We start from the raw sequence: 26410 nt of genomic DNA on the forward strand, positions 1-26410 counted from the left end.
CTACCTGCACATGATCCATATCCCTACATTCCCGGCATATGCATGAACCTGTAGAAAAGTCTATTGAACACGACTATGGCATCTGCCTCTGCCTCTGCATCTAATCGAGCCTTTACTTAATACAAAATCCCAGGACAAGGCAGATATCAGCATGATTTAATATTTTCTATTTCCTGTCATTAGTTGCAATTCCGTTCAGCATTGCTGGGTGTAATTTATGTTGGTGAGGAATCTGAAATAACTTTCTGAAGTAAGTTTGCAGATTGATATGTGCAGCGTTATCTGGTCGGATGGGTCTCCAATGTTCCAGTGATCTGTGCCGGTCAGGAAGGTGCCAATTGCAGCTACAATTATCCCTGGGTCTTGCGACCCACCCCTGCTGGGCCTGGGCAGGAGAATGGCCATGTGTTGTGGACCATTGGTGAAGAAAGATAGACCATTCAGCCCAAGGGGTCCCATGCTCATGAACTTACGTCCTGCCAGGAAGAAGGCTGCTGACCCAAAACATCGCCTCTCTATTCCCTCCATAGATGCTGCCTGGCCCACTGAGTTTCCTCAAGATTACAGCATCTGCTGTTCCTTGTGTCTTCCTTCCCCCATCCTTCAATTGTAACAGACAGTGGAGAAGCAGGTGGAGCAGTTGTCTCACAGCGCCAGAGACCCGGCTTTGACCCTGACTATGGGCGCTGTCTATGTGGAGTTTGCACGTTCTCCCTGCGACCATTTGGGTTTCCTCCGGGTACTCCGGTTTCTTTCCACATCCCAAAGACGTGTGGGTTTGTAGGTTAATTGACCCCTGTAAATTGTCCTTAGTGCGTAGGGAATGGATGAGAAAGTGGGATAACGTAGACCTAGTGTGAACGGGTGACTGATGAGCACGAGAGGATGAGGAGTGACCTCCTGGAGGTGGACAGGATCATGACAAGAATCAATCGGGCAAACGCACTGAGTCTCTTGCCCAGAGTAGGGAATCGAGAATCAGATGTCACAGGTTTAAGGTGAGGGGGTAAAGATCTAATAGGAACCTGAAGGGTAGCTTATTTTACACAAAGGGTGGTGGGTGTATGGAACGAGCAGCTGGAGGATGTAGTTGTGGCAGGTACTATTGTAATGCGTAAGAGACATTTGGACAACTACCTGGATCGGGTAGGTTTGGAGGGATATGGGCCAAATGCAGGTAGGTGGGACTAGTGTAGATGGGACATGTTGGTTGGTGTGGGCAAGTTGGGCTGAAGGGCCTGTTTCCACACTGTATCACTCTGTAACTAGTGTAGATGGGACATGTTGGCTGGTGTGGGCACGTTGGGCTGAAGGGCCTGTTTCCACACTGTATCACTCTGTGACTAGTGTAGATGGGACATGTTGGTTGGTGTGGGCAAGTTGGGCTGAAGGGCCTGTTTCCACACTGTATCACTCTGTGACTCCATGATTCTAATGGCAATCTTTGCGACAGGGCAAATGTGCATCTAATTTGCACACAGCCTACGCAGGGTTTTAAATGTGACTAATTTTGAAGTATATTTGCTACACTTATCTTTAATGCACATATTGTGGAGGAGATCGTGATCCTACAGACCCCACTCCACTAATGGCCCCCCCCATCCATGTGAGAAGTTACACATTGCAACCTCATGACCCAACTTGAGATGGGTTTTTGTAGGAGAGGCTGATTTTATTTCACTTGTGATGAACCAACTCCCTAGAGCACACGGTGCCAAACATTGACATCACACTGACCCAAAGGCAGTTACTTTATTGAAGTGTGAGCAAGTCATTTCCTGCCTGTTTGATTTTCTGCCTATCTCCAGGGAACCTTTCCAGCTCCGCCTGTTCTCAGGCCCATGGCAGGTCCTCCCTTGATTCCATTATCCATTCCACAGTGATTCAGGGTGAGGCTGTTGCAGCCTGGGATGTTGGACACTGATAAAGATTCTTATCAGGAAAGACGGGGTGTGGTGTTCAACACAGTGGTTCCCTTTTGCACTTTAGACCAAAGTATATGAATTTGAAGGGTTTTACATGAATTTCTCTTCCTGAACACATTAATGAGAAGTTATGTACAGAGCTGGAGATTGGAGATTGGAGATTGGCTCAATGTCCTTTGATAGACTGAGACGTCAGCTGGATATTCATTCAACCCTGCTCTTCACCGCTCACTTTCCCAGCTTGTCACTCCCGTTGGGAGCTGAACCTTCTTGACTTTGCCCAATGGCACAATCTCATTGCAGAATTGTCTATTGACTATTGAAATGTTGTCTCTTTGGCTCTGGTCTTTAGGTTGACAACGTTCATATTTTGTTGTTTTTATTATGTTTGATGAGCTGGGAGACTTTGATGAATCTGCTTCGGTTTTGGATCCAATATCAAGTGTTCACGACCCAGGGCTTTGGGATACAAATGAGTTGATGCAAACAAGTGGCTTTGGAAGGCAGTTAAATATCAGCCACATTGGCCGGCTTTGGAAATACACATCGGCTAGACAGATGTAGATCGGGAAAATCAAAACAAGTACTTAGGCACAAAATCAAACTTCATACAGCGAGCGATCAAGCCCAGTTTTCACTAGTTGAGATGAGATCCCTTAGCACCACCCCATCACACATTCCAAAACCAGGACTGGCCACGGTGTGTTTACATAATAAGGTGCCTTACCTGTTGCCCACCATTCATGAATAGCAACAGTAAACACGGATGTTAGTAAACACGGATGTTAGTAAACATGACAGGAAACATGATAGAGTTGGATTATGGTGCAACTTGGCCCATTGTGTACGGGGCTTGTTTGCAATGATGGGCCCATGTGATGTACCCCATTTATGACCTCCATCTTACTGCATGACACAGATGGGTCTTTGATTCCTAAGATAGGTTAGTTTGTAACAGACCACCCAAAGTGTTTCTGACCTGATGCAGAGTCTCAACCTGAAATGTCAACCATCCTGTCAACCACTCAGATGCTGTCCGACAAACTGATTTCCTCCAGCAGTTTGTTTTTGCTCCAGATTACAGCATGTGCAGACACTTGTCATAGAGTCGTAGAGCTGTGCGGCCTGGAAACAGGCCATTTGGCCCAACCTGTTTGTGCCAACCAAGTTGCCATTCTGGGCTATTTACCCATATCCCTCCAAACCTCCAAACCTTTCCTTTCCATATATCTGCCCAAATGTTTTTTTCAAAGTCATCGCTGTATCCATAATGTCTCTGCCTCAGATAGTCACAAAATGCTGAAGTAACTCAGCGGCTCAGGCAGCATCTCTGGAGAGAAGCAATAGGTGATGTTTCGGGTCAGACTCCAAGTCCCTGACTCAACAGGTTACCGCCCATGCAACCAATATGTTCACCTTTGCCCTTCAGGGATGGAAGGTGCAGTCTATCTCCAAAATAAACGCACCAGTGCATTGTCTGATTCCCCATTGACCAATGCCCCATTGACCGATGCCCTATTGGTGATGCCTCATTGACCAATGCCCCATTGGTGATGCCCCATTGACCAATGCCCCATTGGTGATGCCCCATTGGTGATGCCCCATTGACCAATGCCCCATTGACCAATGCCCCATTGACCGATGCCCCATTGGTGATGCCCCATTGACCAATGCCCCATTGACCAATGCCCCATTGACCGATGCCCCATTGGTGATGCCCCATTGACTGATGCCCCATTGACCGATGCCCCATTGACCAATGCCCCATTGACCGATGCCCCATTGGTGATGCCCCATTGACTGATGCCCCATTGACCGATGCCCCATTGACCAATGCCCCATTGACCGATGCCCCATTGGCCGATGCCCCATTGACCGATGCCTCATTGACCGATGCCCCATTGACCGATGCCCCATTGACCGATGCCCCATTGGTGATGCCCCATTGGTGATGCCCCATTGACCGATGCCCCATTGGTGATGCCCCATTGACCAATGCCCCATTGACCAATGCCCCATTGACCAACGCCCCATTGACCAACGCCCCATTGACCAATGCCCCATTGACCGATGCCCCATTGTCCAACGCCCCATTGACCAATGCCCCATTGACCAACGCCCCATTGACCAATGCCCCATTGACCGATGCCCCATTGACCGATGCCCCATTGACCGATGCCCCATTGACCGATGCCCCATTGACCAATGCCCCATTGACCGATGCCCCATTGGTGATGCCCCATTGACTGATGCCCCATTGACCGATGCCCCATTGACCAATGCCCCATTGACCGATGCCCCATTGGTGATGCCCCATTGACTGATGCCCCATTGACCGATGCCCCATTGGTGATGCCCCATTGACCAATGCCCCATTGACCGATGCCACATTGACCAATGGTGCATACGCTGATGCTGCCTAAGCTGTAGAACTTTTCCAATATTTCTCATTTTATTTCAGGTTTTTTTCTAATTTTCTTGAACTGCCTCCACATGTCTGGTCCATGTAAGATTCCAACGCCAAGCAACATGCTCAACATTTAGGGAGAAACAAGGAACTGCAGGTACTGGTTTACAAAAAAAGGCACAAAGTGCTGGAGTTACTCAGCAGGCCAGGCTGCGTAAATCATATAAAGAATAGGAAATTATAAACAATAAATATGCAGAGTCTAGAAATTAATCTGGGCCGATTATCCTATAAACCTGTATGACTTTGGAGTGTGGGAGGAAACCGGAGCACCCAGAGGAAACACGCAGTCACAGGAAGAACGTACAAACTCCGTACAGACAGCACCCGTAGACAGGATTGAACCGGGTCTCTGGCGCTGTAAGGCAGCAATACCGCTGCGCCACCGTGCCGCCAGTGAAGCACTCAGCGAGTCAGGCAGCGCCCGTGGAAAGACAAACTTCACAAACCCACTCTGTGGTTTCCAGCAGATTCCGTGTTTTCTAGATTGAGGCATAGATTTTCAACATCTGCAGCTTTTTATGGCTCTTTAGTCATTCAGCAAGATTAACTTTACAGAATCAATTTCATCTTCATATTCTTTTTACAGAATGAGTCCTTAATTGTCACTGCACTGCATGCAAAATGTTTTACAGCGTAAAGTGTCCTATTAAACTTGATGCTACCTTCACTTGGGTAGCACAGAGCACAAGGCAATGAAGACATATTGTCCATTAACAACAGTTGCTGCTGGAGGAGCAAGAAGGTGTAGCAGTAATGGAGAGGTTAATGTTACAGTAATAACAGCAATAAAAAAGCATTAGCTTTCTTACTCTGATAGCTCCCTTGAACTACTCAAATAAATTTTCACCCAGAGAGTTGTGAATCTGTGGAATTCTCTGTCACAGAAGGCAGTGGAATGGGCGGCACGGTGGCGCAGCGGTAGAGTTGCTGCCTTACAGCGAATGCAGCGCCGGAGACAGGTTCGATCCTGACTACGGGCGCCGTCTGTACGGAGTTTGTACGTTCTCCCCGTGACCTGCGTGGGTTTTCTCCGAGATCTGCGGTTTCTTCCCACACTCCAAAGATGTACAGGTATGTAGGTTAATTGGCTGGGTAAATGTAAAAATTGTCCCTAGTGGGTGTAGGATAATGTTAGTGTGCGGGGATCGCTGGGCAGCGCGGACCCGGTGGGCCGAAGGGCCTGTTTCTGCGCCGTATCTCTGAATCTAAAAAAAAAATCAATTCACTGGATGGTTTCAAGAGAGAGTTAGATTTAGCTCTTGGGGCTAACGGAATCAAGGGATATGGGGAGAAAGCAGGAACGGGGTACTGATTGTGGATGATCAGCCATGATCATATTAAATGGCCGTGCTAGCCCGGAGACCTGAATGGCCTACTCCTGCACGTATTTTCTATGTTTTAATGTTTCTAATCAATTAAATAAAAATAATTAAATCCGCCCGCTCTATTGCCAACGTGTTGCATTCCTACTCTATCTTTCTTTAAGCTAAATTAGTTATTCTGCCTCGGCTTAAAAATACTGCAGTTTTTATTTATCTTAGCTCTCCTTCCCAATTCAGTGTCGATCTTGGAAACGGGACCAAGACATTTTTTAAAATTTCCTTTGGCTGAGACCGTGCTTTAAAGGTTGTTTTTGGAGCCATCTGAATGGTCTGATTTGGGATTTGACTGCGTTCCATCACAAGTGCATAAAAACATCCATCAATGAGTAAACTGGCCAGTGATCCCTGGTGTCCAGACCGGTAACTGACCTACGCTAATGTGCAGAGCGTCCATCTCATTAGAGGTGTCTGCAATGTGGCCATATCTCAGCACCATGCCTGCTGGACTGCCCTGCACACATGCACGCTTGCTGCCTGTCCCTGAACACAGCTACTGGTGACCACTGGTGACCACTGGTGACCACTAGTGACCTCTGTTGATCACTGGTGACCACTGGTGATCACCATCATCTAGATAAATAAACATCGGTGATCCACACGATGTGTTGGTGTTGAGGGAACTGGGCTCTGAGCTCATGTAACTCGAGTGACTGCCTTCATTCCGACCTCGGTAATGCATTCCACTCGCACTTATGCCACAGACTCACCTTCCCCTCAAAGTGTTGATGTATTATTGCAGATGGCCCGGTCACAAGGGAGCACCAAAGTTGCCTAATGTAACTGGCTGCTGTGTCCATACACAAACTGTTCACACCACACATCACTGAGAAAGTATTTCCTCTGATGGGAAAATCAAGAACAAAAAGACATTATCTCAAAATTAGAGCCAAACGATTTGGGATTGAAGTCACTGCAGTAAAATTCTAAACATGAGAACTACAACGTAAGTTTTAAAATTAAATGCAATGTGTTCTCAGTCCAAGAGCTTTCACTGTAGAATTTCCAGACGGTAGCAACTCTACAGCACAGTGGGAGGCAAGGAATGAAATGCTGGTTTATTCACTCACTCAGATGAAAACCATTCCCGTCCTTTTACAGGTGACAACAACGGGTATTGAAAATAAACCTTCACATCAGACAGAGGTGATTCTAGTCTCAGTGCTCTTGAGGAAAAAGACTTTAAGATCTTTATTTTAGCACCTAGTTTGGCATCATGTATTTGGGGGAAGTCACGTGTACGACTGTTCGTCTTCAAGGTCACACACTCTTTTACAAACTGTTACACTTCTACAACATGTGGAGTTAAAGATTGTAGAACAAACCGTAACAGATTCTAGTCCACAGACCAATGTGGCCTGGATGAAATATCGGTGATGATCGCTTCATGCGTTCCCTCCCCAGCTGGCACAAGCACTAAATGTGGGCAAGGGCCTTTATTATGGTTTGGGTGTTTACATGGGAAAGCTCAGTGCCACAGAGGCACGTGCAGTCCGTCTCCATCAAATTCACCGTATCTCAGAAGGACCCTTCTGATATTATTATTCCCCACCCTTCATTTGATCTGTTGTTGTAACCAGCTCTGTGAACAGTTTGCTATTTGATCTGTTTTAGAAGGAGCTGCCAGTTTAAACCAAGATGGACACAGAGTGCTGGAGTAACTCAGCGGGTCAGGCAGCATCTCTGGAGAGACGGAATGGGTGACGTTTCAGGTCGAGACCCTTCTTCAGACTATCTTGCTTCTATCTTGCTATTTGACTTTTTTTTTGCCCTCGGTGGATGCACGGGATGGTTCCCTGGGAATGTCGGTGTGTGCACAGTTCCAAGCCCCCTCCCCTGGCCCCCACCTGCCGCTGGGATGGTTCCCTGGGAATGTCGGTGTGTGCACAGTTCCAAGCCCCCTCCCTGGCCCCCACCTGCCCACGGTTCCCAGCCTCCTCCCTGGCCCCCACCTGCCACTGGGATGGTTCCCTGGGAATGTCGGTGTGTGCACAGTTCCAAGCCTCCCTGCCCCACCTGCCCATGGTTCCCAGCCTCCCTGGCCCCACCTGCTCCTATTCCCAGGACCTGCAGCTGGTGATGAGAGGAGGAGGTGATGGTATGGCTGTGTTTCTTGTCGGGGTGGGGGTGTAGAGGCCACGAGATACTCACTCCTCCTGGCTGCTCAGCGCCAGCCGCTACTACAATAATATTTGGAAAGATAATTCTTCTGCTCATTAACGGGGGAGTCCACAGGGGCAGAACACTATCCAATTAACTCTGTTGACAGCATCACTGCTTTCTGTTAGTACTCACACTTCAAGGAATAATTTAGTTCTGTAAGAGTGACTGCCAAATCTTTTATTTAGTTATGACTTGACAATGCCAGTGAAGTTGCATCGTATCAGATGATGTTCGTGACAAATGGCCCGCGATGGTGGTGGTGTGAGCGATCCCAAGAAGATATCCCCCTCATCATCCTGTGGGCACCTCATCCAACATGGCAAAGCTGCACAACAAGGCTCCACACTCCCTCACTCTGGCAATGCATCCATGACCAATATACCCAGAGGATCTCTCACACGGCTGTGGGGCACAAGTCAATGGGTATTTCTAAGCCAGAGATTGATAGTGAGGGTGTCAGGGGTTCTGGGGAGAAGGCAGGAGAATGGGGTTAGGAGGGAGAGATAGATCCGCCATGATTGAATGGCGGTGTACACTTGATGGGCCGAATGGCCTCATTCATCTCCTATCACTTATGACTTCACGATCTGTGCATAGACAGATGCCAGTCCAACTGTCCAACTTTATTCTCTCTCCAAATTGTCATCAAATGCCCAGATTCCATTGCTCACCTACGCACACGGGCCAATGAACCTCCAGACACACACGTCCCTGGGTTACTGACACGTTCCAGCTCATCTCTCTTCAGCAATGAAGACCGTTGTTCTCCAGACCCTGACTCAGTCTGCACAGCGGCAACGTAGAGATGTCCTGCAAACCCCGCCTCTGTATCTGAGCCTTCATGGGACATCCATCCTGTGACACCATCCTCAAGTATTACGTGTCATTCTAAACCTCCGGCTTGGCTGGCAGGTAATATGTGCCAATTCCCAGCAGGGACCACTTCCTATGTGGTTGTAAAGGCAGCAGAGTCACCTTGCACAGGTGAAGCCATGATGTGCACCTACCTGGGACAGGTGAAGCTGTGGTGTCCGCCTTGGACAGGTGTAGCTGCAGTGTGCACCCACCTGGGACAGGTGAAGCTGTGGTGTGCACCCACCTGGGACAGGTGTAGCCACGTGTGCACCCACCTGGGACAGGTGTAGCTGCAGTGTACACCCACCTGGGACAGATGAAGCCGCAGTGTCCACCCACCTGGTACAGGTGTAGCTGCAATGTACACCCACCTGGGATAGGTATAGCCATGTGTGCACCCACCTGGGACAGGTGAAGCTGCAGTGTCCACCCACCTGGGGCAAGTGAAGCCGTGGTGTACACCCACCTGGGACAGGTGTAGCTGCAGTGTCCACCCACCTGGGACAGGTGAAGCTGCAGTGTACACCCATCTGGGACAGGTGTAGCCACATGTGCACCCACCTGGGACAGGTGAAGCCGCAATGTCCACTCACCTGGGACAGGTGAAGCCGTGGTGTGCACCCACCTGGGACAGGTGTAGCCACGTGTGCACCCACCTGGGACAGGTGTAGCCGCGTGTACACCCACTTGGGACAGGTGTAGCCACGTGTGCACCCACCTGGGACAGGTGAAGCCGTGGTGTGCACCCACCTGGGACAGGTGTAGCCACGTGTGCACCCACCTGGGACAGGTGAAGCCGTGGTGTACATCCACCTGCGACAGGTGAAACTGCAGTGTCCACCCACCTGGGACAGGTGAAGCCGTGGTGTACACCCACCTGGGACAGGTGTAGCCGCGTGTGCACCCACCTGGGTCACCGCTCTGAGTTGTGCTGTATTGCATTGTGGGCACGGACAGTTTCCCACTGAGTGGTGGGGATTTACGTTTGGGCTGCGTGCGGACCACCCAGACTGAGATCAGCCTGGTCTCCAGGTGTGCATTCACTTGCGTTCTCCGGCACGACACCCTGAACACGTGTGTTTATTCAACACACTGGCCTGATGTGTGGCTTTCTACAATCAGCAATACATTATTCAGGCATTACAGTGTGAGGTGCATACATACACTGACCCATTGTTTGCAAAGTCCTGGCATGGATTCACATGTGATTAGTGAGAAACGTTTACAAATACCCTTGAAACACCATCAAGGTCAAAGAGAAGCAAACGTGTAGAGATGAGTCCCACCAGAAGCAGAGACCCTGATACGCGTTTAAAGGCAGCCTGTAGAGGTTATGGAGTCATAGAGTGATACAGCGTGGAAACAGGCCCTTCAGCCCAAGTTGCCCACACCGGCCAACATGCCCCATCTACACTAGTCCCACCTTCCCACACCGGCCAACATGCCCCATCTACACTAGTCCCACCTGCCCACACCGGCCAACATGCCCCATCTACACTAGTCCCACCTGCCCACACCGGCCAACATGCCCCATCTACACTAGTCCCACCTGCCCACACCGGCCAACATGCCCCATCTACACTAGTCCCACCTGCCCACACCGACCAACATGCCCCATCTACACTAGTCCCACCTGCCCAACGTCTTATACAACTGCAACATGACCTCCCAATTTCTATACTCAATATTCTGACAGATGAAGGCCAATGTGCTAAACCTATCTGGATTGGTTCCACCAACATGCAGTACAGAACACCACAGGAGATCCTTCTTTCCAGTGGCTATCAACCTGTACAACAACTCCCCCTTCTGTCGTGGGGTAGACTGAGACTGAGACTGAGACTGAGACTGAGACTGAGACTGAGACTGAGACTGAGACTGAGACTGAGACTGAGACTGAGACTGAGACTGAGACTGACTCCCCTGCATTCAGATGCATTATGATTTGTTGAGGAGGATCCAGTTGCAGAGTGGTGGGCAGAGACCCAGTTGTGCCCAGCTTGGAGGGGATGATATTGGATACCAAGCTGTAGTCGATGAACAACAGCCCAACATATGTACACCCTTTACCCTGTATCTGTCCACTGTGGACAGCTTGATTGTAATCATGTATTGTCTTTCCGCTGACTGGATAGCTCACAAACAAAAGCTTTTCACTGTACCTCGCTCGGTACACGTGACAATAAACGAAACTCTCTTTTTGTTGAAGGTAGACACGAACTGCTGGAGTAACTCAGTGCGATGGGCAGCATCTGTGGAGAGAAGGAATGGGTGACGTTTCAGGTCAGTGTCTCTTTTTGTTTCTGGGTCCGTTTCAATCAGATAAATAGCAAGTTAGTGACATAAAGTACTTGCCCGAGCAAGTTGACATTCAGCACAGAGATTTGAAATATGTTTTGTGTTCTGAAATAATTTCATGGGTTTTCCCTAAGATAAACATAACACCCTACCAAATGTGATGGGAAAGTTTTGTTTTAAACTATTTCCCATATCGAAATCTTGTTGAGAATTCTTATTCATAAGGAACTACAGACAAGGAGGGGTGAAGTTATTGTCGTGATAGATGGCTCATCTGTCTGCCCTTTAGAATAACATTTGCTGGACTTCATTGCATTGTTCCAAATCAATGAGATAAAGGATTTATAAACTCTTATGTTTGAAGAAGTGCTTAAAATAAATACTTTGTATTTGTCTGCCTCTGGTTTCTCTCATGACTCATATCATGTTCTAAAGTGAAGTCCAACTTCAAGTCCATAGTCCCTGAAAATGGCGACATTGGTCGGCCGAATGTGAAGGATGTTTTTAACAGCTTTGATCATGAACGGCACAAGATAGCAGCGAGAAGGTGGTGACTCTTGCCTTCTGCTTGACTATTCTTACACTCTTGTACCTGAGTATCATTATGCCTACGTAGAGTCATAGAATCTTGCAACGTGGAAACAGGCCCTTCGGCTCAACTTGCCCACACTGACCAACATGTCCCACCTACACCAGTTCCATCTGCCTGCGTTTGGCCCATATCCCTCTAAACCCGTCCTATCCATGTATCTGTCTAAATGTCTTTTAAATGTTGTGATAGTCCCTGCCTCAACTATCTACTCTGGTAGGTTTCATATACTTACCATCCTTTATGTCAAAAAGTTACCCCTCAGGTTCCCATTGAGTCTTTCCCCGCTCATCTTAAAGCTATGTCGTCTGGTTCTTGATTTCTCTACTCTGGGTAAAAGACCCTGTGCATTTACCCCACTTACCTCTCTCATGATCTTATACAATCTATACGATCACCCCTCATCCTAAGATGTGAAACAGAACAAATTTGTGAATCCAGAACAGGTTCAAGAAAGGAATGTTATTTTTATTTCGCAAGAATACTTAATGCACAATAAATGCGCAGTAAATGTATCGACACATCTTTCTCCACATTCATCAAACCATCTCTTCTACACATTCTCTTACAATTTGCCAATGCCATTCACACTTCATCCTGAAGCAAGGTATCCATACGTTCATGTGATAGGAGAGAATATGGCCATTCAGCCCATCGAGCCTACTCTGCCACTTGATCATGGCTGACCATCCATGCTTCTGAACCCCATTCTCCTACTTTCTCCCCATGCATGCACTATTATTGTTATTATTGCACTTTTCTTGTTTGTTTTTATGTGTATGTATGTATGTGTGCGTGTGTGTGTACATATATAGGAACATGTGAGTGTGTATGTACACACACACTGAACTTTGTTTTTGTTTATTACATTGTTTGTCGTGACTATGTTTGATGTTGTGTTGTGCTGCTGCCAGTTAGAAATTCGTTGTTGTATCTGGGACACACGACAATAAAACACTCTCGACTAACCTTGACACACTTACTAATGAAGAAAATCAAGACTGATCCATGATCCATGAGGGGCTTCTGGACAAGACCCTCCATGTCCTGTGTGGGAACCCTAAACGGTGGGCCTTGCTCAACGAGCCGTTTGTATTTGCTGCACCAAACTGCATTTATTCTCCAGCTCGTCTACGGGTCTTGTACTAATTTCTGAGCGTATTGGTAACTACTGAACGCTGTGCTAGCTGAAAACAACATCTGGTTGGATGGAGTGAATCCACCGGGGGGGGGGTCAACTAGGCCCTGAGGTCATGCACCAAGTTCGTGCCTTCTGACAGCAATGCTGAGCTGAAGAAAGACTCAGTGTCCATACAGAGGGCGTGACTTTGCCAGCACGTATTGTAGTCATTGGTAGCAACACTGGGCTTCCAATTGGAAATAGACACAAAAAGCTGGAGTAACTCAGCAGGACAGGCAGCATCTCTGGAGAGAAGGAATGGGTGACGTTTCGGGTCAAGACCTTTGGTTTAAACCAGCATCTGCAGTTCCTTCTTACACGCTTCCAATTGGAAGCTACATAATTTATATCCACGCTCACCTCCAACACAAACAATGAGTTTCACAGGAGATAATCAGCAAAGAAAACTACACAGCGTTTGTTCAACGGATTAACAACTATGAACGGGCAGCACGGTGGCACAGCGGTAGAGTTGCTGCCTCACAGCGCCAGAGACCCGGGTTCCATCCTGACCACGGGTGCTCTGGTTTCCTCCCGCACTCCAAAGACATGCAAGTTTGTAGGTTAATTGGCTTTGGTAAGAATTGTAAACTGTCCCTAGTGTGTGTAGGATAGTGCTAGTGTTCTGGGATCGCTGGTCGGCACGGACTCGGTGGGCCAAAGGGCATGTTTCCGCGCTTTATCTCTAAACTAAAATCAGAGTGGGAACGATTCAGGGACAGTTTCTTCCCGGCTGTTATCAGGTAAATGAACCATCTACCACAACCAGAGAGCAGTCCTGAACTACTATCTACCTCATTGTTGACCCTCGGACTATCCTTGACCGGACTTTACTGGCTTTACCTGGCACTGAACGTTATTCCCTTATCATGTATCTATACACTGTAAATGGCTCGATTGTAATCATGTATTGTCTTTCCGCTGACTGGTTAGCACGCACGCAAAAGCTTTTCACTGTACCTCGGTACACGTGGCAATAAACTCAACTAAACCGAACATTAAAGTGTTTCTTGATATCCGAGGCTGGTGTCTATGAATGGCAAATGGAGGTAAGAGTTGTGAATCTGTGGAATAATCTGCCACAGAAGGCAGTGGAGGCCAATTCATTGGATGTTTTCAAGAGAGAATTAGATATAGCTCTTTGGGCTAATGGAATCAAGGGATATGGGGAGAAAGTAGGAACGGGGTACTGATTTTGGATGATCAGCTATGATCATATTGAATGGAGGCACTGGCTCGAAGGGCCGAATGGCTTCCTCCACCTATTTTCTATGTTTCTATGTCTATGTTTGTATGTCTATGTTTCTATGTCTATGTTTCTATGTCTATGTTTCTATGTCCATGTCTCTATGTCTATGTTTCTATGTTCCTATGTTTCTATGTCTATGTTGTATGTCTATGTTGTATGTCTATGTTGTATGTCTATGTTGTATGTCTATGTTGTATGTCTATGTTATATGTCTATGTTGTGTGTCTATGTTGTATGTCTATGTTGTATGTCTATGTTTCTATGTCTATGTGTCTATGTCTATGTTGTATGTCTATGTTGTATGTCTATGTTTCTTTGTCTATGTATCTATGTCTATGTTTCGATGTCTATGTTGTATGTCTATGTCTATGTTTCTATGTCCCCTCCCAGCTGCACTAGCCTCACCCTGTGACATGCATGGGGCAGGCAGTCCATGTGAGTCTACAAGGCAGTTGTTCACAGCTTTAATACTGAGGGCTGCAGAACTGTAAAGAGAACCACTGTAAACTGCAGAATTCAAGAGGGGCCAATTAGCGGGGCCAAAGTGGGGCCAAAGTGGGGCCAAAGTGGGGTCAAAGTGGGGTCAAAGTGGGGCCAAAGTGGGGTCCAAATGCATCAAGTGACACCATGTCTCATTAGATACTGAAATAGTTTTGACTTTGCACAATTAAAATAAACCGGTGGCATTTGTGAATACATGGCTGAGCAAACCCATGCAATGGCGATCAGTGCAGCAGTGCCCACTGTCTCACGGAGCAGTGTGGTCCAAGGTATGCTTAGCAGCAAGTATGTTTTTAATGATACAAGTTCATGATATCCACCTTAAAATAACCATATAGTATTCCTTTGTCTGACTGAATGAAACATTCAGATTTTTACAGTAGGTTCGATTTAATTACAGCTTTGTTTGCTGTTTATTATCATAGCAAGACCTCCAGCTTCCAGCTGTACGTTGCCAGAGATGGGATGGTGTTCCAGCTTCCAGCTGTACGTTGCCAGAGATGGGATGGTGTTCCAGCTTCCAGCTGTACGTTGCCAGAGATGGGATGGTGCCGTTTCTATCGTGCTGGGCATGTATGCAGTGTTAACACCTCATTGTACGGGCTGCAAAAATATCATCCCCTCGCTCAAAAACTTGTGCTGGTTTCCACCCAGAGCGGTGAGCAATGTACAGACGGTAGACACAGAGTGCTGGAGTAACTCAGCGGGTCAGGCAGCATCTGTGGAGAACATGGATAGGTGACGTTTCACAGAGTGCTGGAGTAACTCAGCGGGTCAGGCAGCATCTGTGGAGAACATGGATAGGTGACGTTTCACAGAGTGCTGGAGTAACTCAGCGGGTCAGGCAGCATCTGTGGGGGAGAGGGAATGGGTGACGTCTCGGGTCGAGACCTTTCTTCAGAGCGATATGCAGAGTTGGCCCTCAGGGTGACTCCACACCTTGCTACGCCTTGTCTGAGATGGGAGTTGAAGCCACACTCCCCACTGTGCTGGGGTGCCATCTGTACCCACCCTGGGGTGCCAGCTGTACCCACCCTGGGGTGCCAGGGGTGATAGAGGCTGCAGGGGAGAGCAAAGGGAGATACTGGATAAACGGCCTGCCATCCTCATGTGGGGGTAAGAGCTAGTTAGCAGTGGGAATTAGCTAGTTAGTTTATTTTTTTGTCACGTGTACCGAGGTACAGTGAAAAGCTTTTGTTGCGTGCTGACCAGTCAGCAGAGAGACAGCGAGAGGTTGGACAGACTCGGATGTTTTCTCTGGAACACCAGAGGAGCAGGGAGACCCCAAGTGTCAGGGGTGTTTTATTGTCACTTGTCCCAGACTGACAGACCACTGGAACTCTTCCTGACAGCAGAACAACAGTATATGTAAACATAGTACTGTGTAGATGTGTGGGCCGAATGGCCTCATTCTATTCCTATCACTTATGACCTTATGTATATAAAATTATGGGAGGCGTAGATTGGGTAGACAATCAGAACCTGTCCTCCAGGGTTGAGCCCAGGTCTCTGGTGCTACAAGGCAGCAACTTATCGGGATAACGGAGCTGGTGGACATATATACACGTGAAGGTAGACACAAAATGCTGGAGTAACTCAGTGGGACAGGTGGCATCTCTGGAAACATTTACAAATGAGGCACATTCACTCCAGCAGCTCTCTGACCAACATGTGAAGAGTGAACATCTCTTCTGTGGCGCTAGATTCGAATCTTCTGGCACCGTGGCCTGGTGCAGGGTTTTGCCGTTTGAACTGTTTGGCTGCTCTGTGTAGATGTCCCACATCTATATTCAGTCCCAGGCCCCTGTCACAGTGACAGGTCATGGGGGTTACGCCATGCAGCACAGATACCTGCTGTAGTTTAATGGAGAAGTGAGAATGGGAGTTTGTATGTGGGGGCCATATCATATCATATCATATATATACAGCCGGAAACAGGCCTTTTCGGCCCACCAAGTCCGTGCCGCCCAGCGATCCCCGCACATTAACACCATCCTACACCCACTAGGGACAATTTTTACATTTACCCAGCCAATTAACCTACATACCTGTACGTCTTTGGAGTGTGGGAGGAAACCGAAGATCTCGGAGAAAACCCACCATCTTCTCTGGTTGGACTTCACGGAGGAACCAGCAGCTCGTGCCAAGTAGAAGGTGGTGGATGGTGTGTCAGCCCCAGCTCACTTTGATGTGTGTGTGTGTGCCTTGGAAGGCTGATGGGGAGTCATGTTATGCTTGCAGGTCTGGTGGCCATGCTGTGGACCACTACTGGCAGCAGCTCTGCACTGTTGCGGGATTCCTCTCATGATGGACCAAAACAAACTGGCCTTGGCTCAGTCCCCCACACTGATTACCAAAGCCAGCGGGCTGTCCAAGAACATTACACTGAAGAAATGAGTGAAGCCTTCTGCACCAATAGAGGTGATCGAACCCCTCGTGACCGCACTTGGTGAGGGAATGGCCCATTCTATTTCCCAGTTCTCCACTACGTTGTACCCTACACAGCGCCAAATATCATTTGTTAAACACAGCGAGGGTTTCTGCCTCCACAACCTTTTCAGTTGGTGAGTTCCAGACTCTTGTATCTTCTGGCTGAAAAAACCAGAAAGACTAATTTTCCTCAACTCTCTAATCTGCCGATTATCGTCATGTTTATGCCGCCATTACTGGTGAAGATGAACAACAGCTCACCATGAACCTCAGTGTGAGTGCATGTGTCAAGGAGTGCCCCAGTTACACATGTACTGCAGGGGTGGTGTGGATGAGCAGGGGCAGGGCAGGGACAGGCGGTAGGTACAGGGTGGGGGTGGGGGTGGGGGTGGGGGTGGGGGTGGTGGTGGGGGTGGGGGTGGGGGTGGGGGTGGGGGTGGGGGTGGGGGTGGGGGTGGGGGTGGGGGTGGGGGTGGGGGTGGGGGTGGGGGTGGTGGGGGTGGGGGTGGGGGTGGGGGTGGGGGTGGGGGTGGGGGTGGGGGTGGGGGTGGGGGTGGGGGTGGGGGTGGGGGTGGGGGTGGGGGTGGGGGTGGGGGTGGGGGTGGGGGTGGGGGTGGGGGTGGGGGTGGTGTGGATGAGCAGGGGCAGGGCAGGGACAGGCGGTAGGTACAGAATGACGACAATCCCCTTGCATTCCCTCCCTCTCTCCCCGTCCCCACCCCCACCCCCGTCCCCACCCCCACCCCCACCCCCACCCCCACCCCCACCCCCACCCCCGTCCCCACCCCCACCCCCACCCCAGTGGGGCCAGGCTTTTACACAGAGCCTTCATTTAAGGTGAGAGGGGGAACGTTTAATGGGGATGTGCAGGCCATGTGTTTAGACAGAGGGTAGTGGGGGCAGGTCCACACCGCCAGGGGTGGGGGTGGGGGTGGGGGCCTGGTCCACACTGCCAGGGGTGGGGGTGGGGTCTGGTCCACACTGCCAGGGGTGGGGTTGGGGATGGGGGTGGGGGTGGGGGTGGGGGTGGGGGTGGGGGGGGGTGGGGGTGGGGGGGGGTGGGGGTGGGGTGGGGGTGGGGCCTGGTCCACACTGCCAGGGGTGGGGGTGGGGCCTGGTCCACACTGCCAGGGGTGGGGGTGGGGGTCTGGTCCACACTGCCAGGGGTGGGGGTGGGGGTGGGGGTGGGGCCTGGTCCACACTGCCAGGGGTGGGGGTGGGGCCTGGTCCACACTGCCAGGGGTGGGAGTTGGGGTGGGGGTGGGGGTGGAGGTGGGGGTGGGGGTGGGGGTGGGGGTGGGGGTGGGGGTGGGGGTGGGGGTGGGGGTGGGGGTGGGGGTGGGGGTGGGGGTGGGGGTGAGGGTGAGGGTGAGCGTGGGGGTGGGGGTGGGGGTGGGGGTGGGGGTGGGGGTGGGGGTGGGGGTGGGGGTGAGGGTGGGGGTGGGGGTGGGGGTGGGGGTGGGGGTGAGGGTGGGGGTGGGGGTGGGGGTGGGGGTGGGGGTGGGGGTGGGGGTGGGGGTGGGGGTGGGGGTGGGGGTGGGGGTGGGGGTGGGGGTGGGGGTGAGGGTGGGGGTGGAGGCAGATATCACAATGATGTTTAAGAGGTGGTGTTAGATAGGCACGCACAGGGAATGGAGGGAGGTGGATCACGAGCAGGCAGAGATTAGTTTATCTTGGCATCAGACACTTTAGATAAACATTCATCCATGGCCATGACTAATGGAGCAGACACTGTGGATTGAAGGACTGTTTCTGAGCTGCACTTTTAGTTTTAGTGTGTTTTGTTTTAGAGATACAGGGCAGAATCAGGCCCTTCGGCCCACCTAGTGCAGGCAGCACCCGTAGTCAGGATGGAACCCGGGCCTGTGGCGCTGTGAGGCAGCAACTCTACCGCTGCGCCACCGCGCCGCCCTTCAATGTTCTGTGCTCTCTCTGCTTCCTTTATCAGCATATTATTATCAATGTCCGTGTGGGATCGTGTGATGGTTCTCACAGGCAGCGGTGAACTCCAGACGGTCCACGTTCACCTCCTGCTCACTCTCAGCGATCCCTTCCTCATGGACAGTGTGAAGTTGCTGCAACAACACGTGTGTACATTGGGACTGCCCGGCTCTCCATCATCCCAGTTACTGCACAGATCCCAACCCATTTATCACCGTTACAACGGTGGCAGCAAATCATTCAAACACAATGGGGAACCGCTGTTACCAGTCTCTATGTACAAATATTCTGGAGGGCAGGTCACTGGGAACTTCTCAGATGTGAGAATCCCAGCTCGAGATCTGTACCGGTCAGCTGACCCTGTCAACTGTACTGAGCTGTACCTGCAGTGAGCTGTACATGTACTGGTCAGCTGTACCTGTACTGAGCTGTACCTGTACTGAGCTGTACCTGCAGTGAGCTGTACCTGTACTGAGCTGTACCTGCAGTGAGCTGTAACTGTACTGAGCTGTACCTGTACTGAGCTGTACCTGCAGTGAGCTGTACCTGTACTGAGCTGTACCTGCAGTGAGCTGTACCTGTACTGAGCTGTACCTGCAGTGAGCTGTACCTGTACTGAGCTGTACCTGCAGTGAGCTGTAACTGTACTGAGCTGTACCTGCAGTGAGCTGTACATGTACTGGTCAGCTATACCTGTACTGAGCTGTACCTGCAGTGAGCTGTACCTGTACTGAGCTGTACCTGCAGTGAGCTGTACCTGTACTGAGCTGTACCTGCAGTGAGCTGTACCTGTACTGGTCAGCTGTACCAAGTTTCCTGTCCCTGCACTGAGCTATAGTGGTCAGCTGTACTGAACTATAGTGGTCAGCTGTATCGAGTGTACCGGTATGTTGTACCGAGTGTACCGGTACGGGTCAGCTGTATCAAGTGTACAGAGAGTATCGGTCAGTTGTACCTGTACCGGTCAGTTGTACCTGTACCGGTCAGCTGTACAGAGTGTACCGGTCAGTTGTACCTGTACCGGTCAGCTGTACCTATACCGGTCAGCTGTACCTATACCGGTCAGTTGTACCTGTTGTACCTATACCGGTCAGTTGTACCTGTACCGGTCAGTTGTACCTATACCGGTCAGTTGTACCTGTACCGGTCAGTTGTACCTATACTGGTCAGTTGTACCTGTTGTACCTATACCGGTCAGTTGTACCTGTACCGGTCAGCTGTACCTATACCGGTCAGCTGTACCTGTACCGGTCAGCTGTACAGAGTGTACCGGTCAGCTGTACAGAGTGTACCGGTCAGCTGTACCTGTACTCGTCAGCTGTACCTGTACCGGTCAGCTGTACCTGTACTGGTCAGCTGTACGCAGCTTCGGTACTTGGGCAGAGACCATGGAGGTGTGCTGGTCTGCGTGTCTCAGTGCTACACAAGGCACTACCTTCCCTATCCAGCAGCAAGGCAGAATGCCACACGTACTTTAGCTGTAAAGAAAGGCATCATTTCATTGCAAATAGGGGTAGAGAAAGAAAAATAACCTGGTCCTCACCATGGATGGAGTTTGCCCAGTCCCTTCATAAATTATTTAGGTGCCAGAGTGAGATTTATTGCCGAGAAAGCAGTAAAACATTTATGAGGAAACCATAGGTATATTTGGTACAGTCCAGGATACGCTAAAAACCAGAGTATTCAGACAGCTCAAAGTACCTGACAATGGTCAGCAAAGAGCAGACTCTGGCGTTGCTGAGAGATGAAAATACCAGCACTTGCTAACAAGCTACCACTGGCTCGCTGTTGCCCATAAACTATTCCAGGCAGCTATTTTTGCTCAGTATACAAGCTCAGGTGCTGAAGTGTTTTAAAGCATTCAGGAGAACTGTCAGTCCTGTTATTTTTCAGATAAAATAGTAAGATTAAATGAGAACTTACCAGTTCGAAGTTTGATCTGTATTTTATGAGGAGTTACGATGAGGGACTACGTGAAGACCCCGTCCTGCACGCATGCGCGACATTCTTCAAAGCAGCGGTGTGGATTCACAGAAAAAACACAACGATTGAAATAAATATAGTAAAGAAAAAATAAGAACTTGATTACCAGTTGATCTGTATAAAAAAGGGTGGGAGCGGAGGGCACGTAGTCCCTCATCGTAACTCCTCATAAAATACAGATCAAACTTCGAACTGGTAAGTTCTCATTTAATCTTACTATTTTATTTCGGAGTCACGTGAGTGACTACGTGAAGACTTCAAAGCTCTGTGATTCCGAACCGTGTACCAGCTCATGCTTCACTCACTGTCTGAAGACCTTAGAGGGAGGAAGTATGTTATCGCAATAAAGAGCCTGTTTGTGAACAAAAAAGGTTTATTAATGACAACAAAAAACAGAGAGCTCCCCAGGGCTCAAATTATATATTATCTGCAGACTCTAAAATTCTGTCTGCAAATGTAGCAGGTTGCGCCAGCGGTTTATTATAAAACCTTTGGAAAGTTCTTTCCGAGGACCATCCTGCTCTGGCCAGTATATGGTCCATAGGCACGTCCATTCGACTTGCCGCCGACGTAGATGCAGCCCTGGTGGAGTGAGATTTGAAAACATTGGTATTTACTCCCGCGGACTTAAGCACCTGCTTGAGCCACCTTGAAATGGTTTGGCTCGTCACCTGACCATGAGGCTTCTTGTGGCTTATCCATAAGGCTTTTTCTCTCCCTCTTAAGTTGAGTGTTGTGTCTATGTAATTGGCGAGATGGGTCTTGGCACACAGCCGTGGGTCAGATAAATATGTGCAGAACTCCATAACTGGAGGCGTGGTACCTGGTCTAGTTTGTTTGACCAGTCCCTGAATGTGGAATGTGAAACAGTCCAATGTTTCTGTCATGCTGTCCAGCCTCAGAAGGTGGAGGGATTGTACCCTTTGAGCTGACACTAGTGCCATGAGCATGACTGACTTCAGTGTAAGTTGTTCCAGCGTGAGTGCCCTGGGTGGTGGCCATCCCCTAAGGTGCGTCAGCACAATGCTGACATCCCAGATCTGAGTGTACCTTGGTCTGGGAGGGTTAGTGTTAAAAATGCCCCTCATGACTTTGGTTACTAGTGGATGGGACCCCAAAGCCAGTTGTCCTGCTGCTGGAACCAAATAAGCTGACAACGCACTCCTGGCTGTATTTATGGCGCTGTAGCTGAGTCCTTCCCGATGTAATCCAACCAGGAATTCTACAACACTGGTGGGTGTTGCTGTAGTGTAGGTAGTTCCTGTTTCGGAGCAATACCGTTCCCATTTTCTTATGTTGGTCAGGTATTGTCGCCTGGTGGACTCCCGGTGGGATGCGGTCATCATGTTGATGGCGTCCTCAGACAGTCCCAGGCCCAGTATAGGTCTTTTTAGAATCTGCAAGCCAGGAGATTGACTCTGTCATGGCACGGGTGACTAATGCCTGACACTGGGTGGATTAATAATTCCGGACTGCTGGGGAATTCCAACGGTGTTTCGACAGCCATGTCGAGGGCCACTGGTGATTTAGCCTGGATGCAAATAGATCGATATCTGGTGTGCCATATTGTTTTGTAATTTCGGCAAATACTTTGGGATTTAACATCCATTCGATGTTATCGTTAAATTTGCGTGACCTGGTGTCTGCCACTGTATTTTGCTTACCTGGTAGGTAAGTTGCTGATAACCAAGTATGTCTTTCGACACACCATTGCCAGATTATGTTGACCAATTTGTCACACGATGTTGACTTTATACCACCCATGTGGTTGATATAGGCCACCACCGTGGTATTATCTAATTGCAACCGGACATGTGCATGATGCGTATTAGATGAATATGCTTTTAAACCATAAAACGCACCCAACATTTCTAAATAGTTGATACCTCGTGTCTGTAGGCAAGATGATTCAGAATTAGTCCATCTGCCCCCTGTGCTGGATTGCATGTTAGTTGCTCCCCAACCCAAAGCACTGGCATCCGTTTGAATGGTTAATACTGGGTTAGTGATAATTATGGGACTGGAACTGAGGCTAATGTTCCTTGTCCACCATTGTAACTCTGTAATGGATTCAGCAGTTAAATACATAGCTCGGTCAAAGTGACCTGAGTTTTGCTTTAGTGCGTGCACTTTTGCTCTTTGTAAATTTTGGTAGTGCAAAGGCCCTAATTGTACAGCTGGAAAGGCTGCTACCATTTTGCCAATAACTCTAGCTACCTGCCGTATGGTTGGCTGACGTTTATGCATTAGTTCGTGGCATGATAGTGCCAATTTTGATGCTTTCCCCTTTGGCAGAGTTACAACCATGCGAACAGTATCAATCGTAAATCCAAGATAGTCCATGGTAGTGGACGGTGTAAGATTGGATTTATCTGGATGTATGAAAAACCCCAAAGTTTCAAACAAACGTTTGGTGGCTGCTACTGCCAAAATAGCTGTCTCCAAGGTTTTCCCTACTATTAAAATGTCGTCTAAGTACGCCATGACTATATGCTTTTGTTTTCTTAATAACGCCAAGGCGGGTTTTAAGATTTTAGTGAACAACCTTGGAGCGGAGGTTAGTCCATTTGGTAAGACTTTAAATTGCCATAGCTGTTTCATCCAGATAAATTTTAAATATTTACGGTGCTCCTTGTGTATGGGTACTGAGTAGTAGGCATCTTTTAAATCAATGCCTGCTAGAAAGTAACCTGTAGAAATCAAAAGTCTGGCGGTTTCAAAAGTTTCCATCTTAAAATGTGTATACTTAACTGAGTCGTTTAACGTAGTTAAGTCAATGATGATGCGACATCCACCATCTTTTTTAGTTTTGGTGAAAATATTAGACACAAATTCCAAAGGTTCATGATTTGTTCTTTCAATGACACCTTTTGCTAGTAGCCTCACAAGTTCAGCTTGACCCTCTTGTTTGTCTTTGACTGAGAGGGTGAATACCCTTTGGGGTATGTGCTGAACTGGCGGAACGTTTTCATGAACAAATTCAATCTTATAACCATGAATGCAGGTTAGTATGTATTTGTCATTAGTAATGGTTTCCCATGCATCCAAAAAACAAGTGCAATCTCCCCCCTGATAATATAGAGCCCCTACTGCTCATATGCCGAGAGGTACCAGACCCACCTACCTCCATGGTTATTGGTATTAATTTTTCTTCCGCCTCTTCGCTAGACGATGAGGTGTCTGCTGGGCTGTAGAGGGCTGCTGTTGACGTTGATGTTGTTGTTGTTGGGGGTGGCACATTTTCCATGGGGTCCGCTCTGGGCCCTGGCCTAAAAAAGGCTTACGGGGAATAATTGCGGACCCCGAGCTTTCACCAGTCCCATATGGTGGTCTATGACTGGTGGACGCCGTGAGGTACTGCCGCCTGGGTTTGTTAGGTCTGCTCGGTCCTAAACCTACCCTCACGAGACCAAAGGTCTTGGATTCTTCCTCTAGGTCTTTCACCTTTTTTGGAAGATCCTTCCCAAAGAGCAGAATTGGAGGTTCTGAACCCGGTGTTTTGCAGAGTCCCGCAAACTTAGGGTTGAGGGCAGGCTTGATGTTTTCCTTCCGTAAGATATTTATCTGGTATTGGGTGGTACACAGCAGAGCTAATGTGTCTTGCTGGTTTGTGGAAATGTCCACCCCATCAATGGACCGAGCATATGATGTTATCCCTGCAGTCAGGAGTTTAAGGATCTTCTGGAGCTTCAACTCCAGGGTCCTGATATTCGGCCCCAAATGTCCCCAAATTTGGCTGTTTACAGCTGGTACATTTAATGATGTACAATTTTCTGGGGCTGTGTATAGCTCAAGAGCCTCATTGACCACCCGTTCTTGTAGGGGTTTTGAGGACAGGTGGTCAATGCTGGCTGCAAGTTTCGGCTCTAAAGGCCGACCCCCTCGTGGAATGACCACGTAGCGGTTGACCACCCCCAGCAGCTCTTCCTGATCCTGTACACTCTGCGTACTCCGGACATCTTCAGCCAACAACCCCTCTTCTTGACCAGCCCAGGCCTGGTCGCCACTGCTGCCTTCATTAGAAGGTGACACAATGGCCAGTGCCCCTAAAGGGTACTGCGGGAGTGCCTGGGCGCTCTGAGCCCTCCCTTGGCGAGTCTGCTGCTGCTCTCTTAGCAGGTCTCGCTGGAGCATTTGCTCCATAAGCCGTTCCATTCGGCTTAGGCGGCTGCCAGTGCCGCTGTGTAGCGGTGTAGCATCTTCATCCGAAACGTCGGACACTACCGCCCGGTTCTGGCTGCAGGTACCTCCAGCTCGCTGCTCAGGCTGCACTAGCGGTGCTGGGCTCGGCTCGGTAGTTGCTGCCGCCTCTTGCCCCCCCTCCAAAGAACGTTCCTCAACGGGAAACGAACGGGGGCGAACTGCAATTTTCCTTCCTCTGGTCTTGCTCATCTTGGGTCGCCAATGCTGTCCTAAAGCAGAGCACAGAGAAATATTCACGGCCACAGTAGAACTTACCTGTCGGCCCGACTTTTTAAATTGTAGCGGGAGCACCTTGGACTCCCGTTCGTCGCGGGTGCACTGCATGAACGCTAATGTCGCGCATGCGTGCAGGACGGGGTCTTCACGTAGTCACTCACGTGACTCCGAAATAAAATATGTTTCTCAGAATGGGCTAATACAGTGGGCATTGTTACCGGAATATTCCTCCAGTGATGCTGCCAGTGATTAACCCTTCCTCTGCCACTGGTGCTTCCACAAATTTAGACACAATTGTCTTTCATTTTTCAAAGATAAGGTACGGAGAATGTCCTTGTTCTTCAGGCTGGAGATGTTGGAGCTCACAAACTAGGAGATGGTTGGTTTGTTAGAAACATAGAAACATAGAAAATAGGTGCAGGAGTAGGCCATTCGGCCCTTCGAGCCTGCACCGCCATTCAATATGATCATGGCTGATCATCCAACTCAGTATCCCGTACCTGCCTTCTCTCCATACCCCCTGATCCCTTTAGCCACAAGGGCCACATCTAACTCCCTCTTAAATATAACCAATGAACTGGCCTCAAGTGCTTGCTTGTTAGTGCAGCATCGAGTTAGTCAGGACAGTAACAGTACTGTTGTCTTTTACTTATGTCTGCAGAAATCATTCTATTGATGTTTAATCTCTCAATCACAGACAAAAGCCCCTTGTTTCTGTGTTCACATAAATAATAGAAGCATGAGTGGCCATGTGTGATTTACGTTTCGGGTGAGATTGATCCTCACCTCGATACAACTTCTTGCCAAGCCTGTCCACTGGTGTCCAGAAGTCCATGGATCCGGAATGTAAACGGCCAAGTATGCACAGGCTCAGCGGGCGGACGATGCCAAATATTATCATGAGATGCTGAATAAAAGGTCCACTTTCCAGGGAAATTGGACACTTGGTTCGGAAAAAGAGGGAGATATACAATAAATATAAGCGGCAGGGAGTAAATGAGGTTCTTGAGGAATATAAAGAATGTAAA

The sequence above is a fragment of the Rhinoraja longicauda genome, chromosome 30, assembly GCF_053455715.1.
Source record: "Rhinoraja longicauda isolate Sanriku21f chromosome 30, sRhiLon1.1, whole genome shotgun sequence".
NCBI lineage: Eukaryota > Metazoa > Chordata > Chondrichthyes > Rajiformes > Arhynchobatidae > Rhinoraja > Rhinoraja longicauda.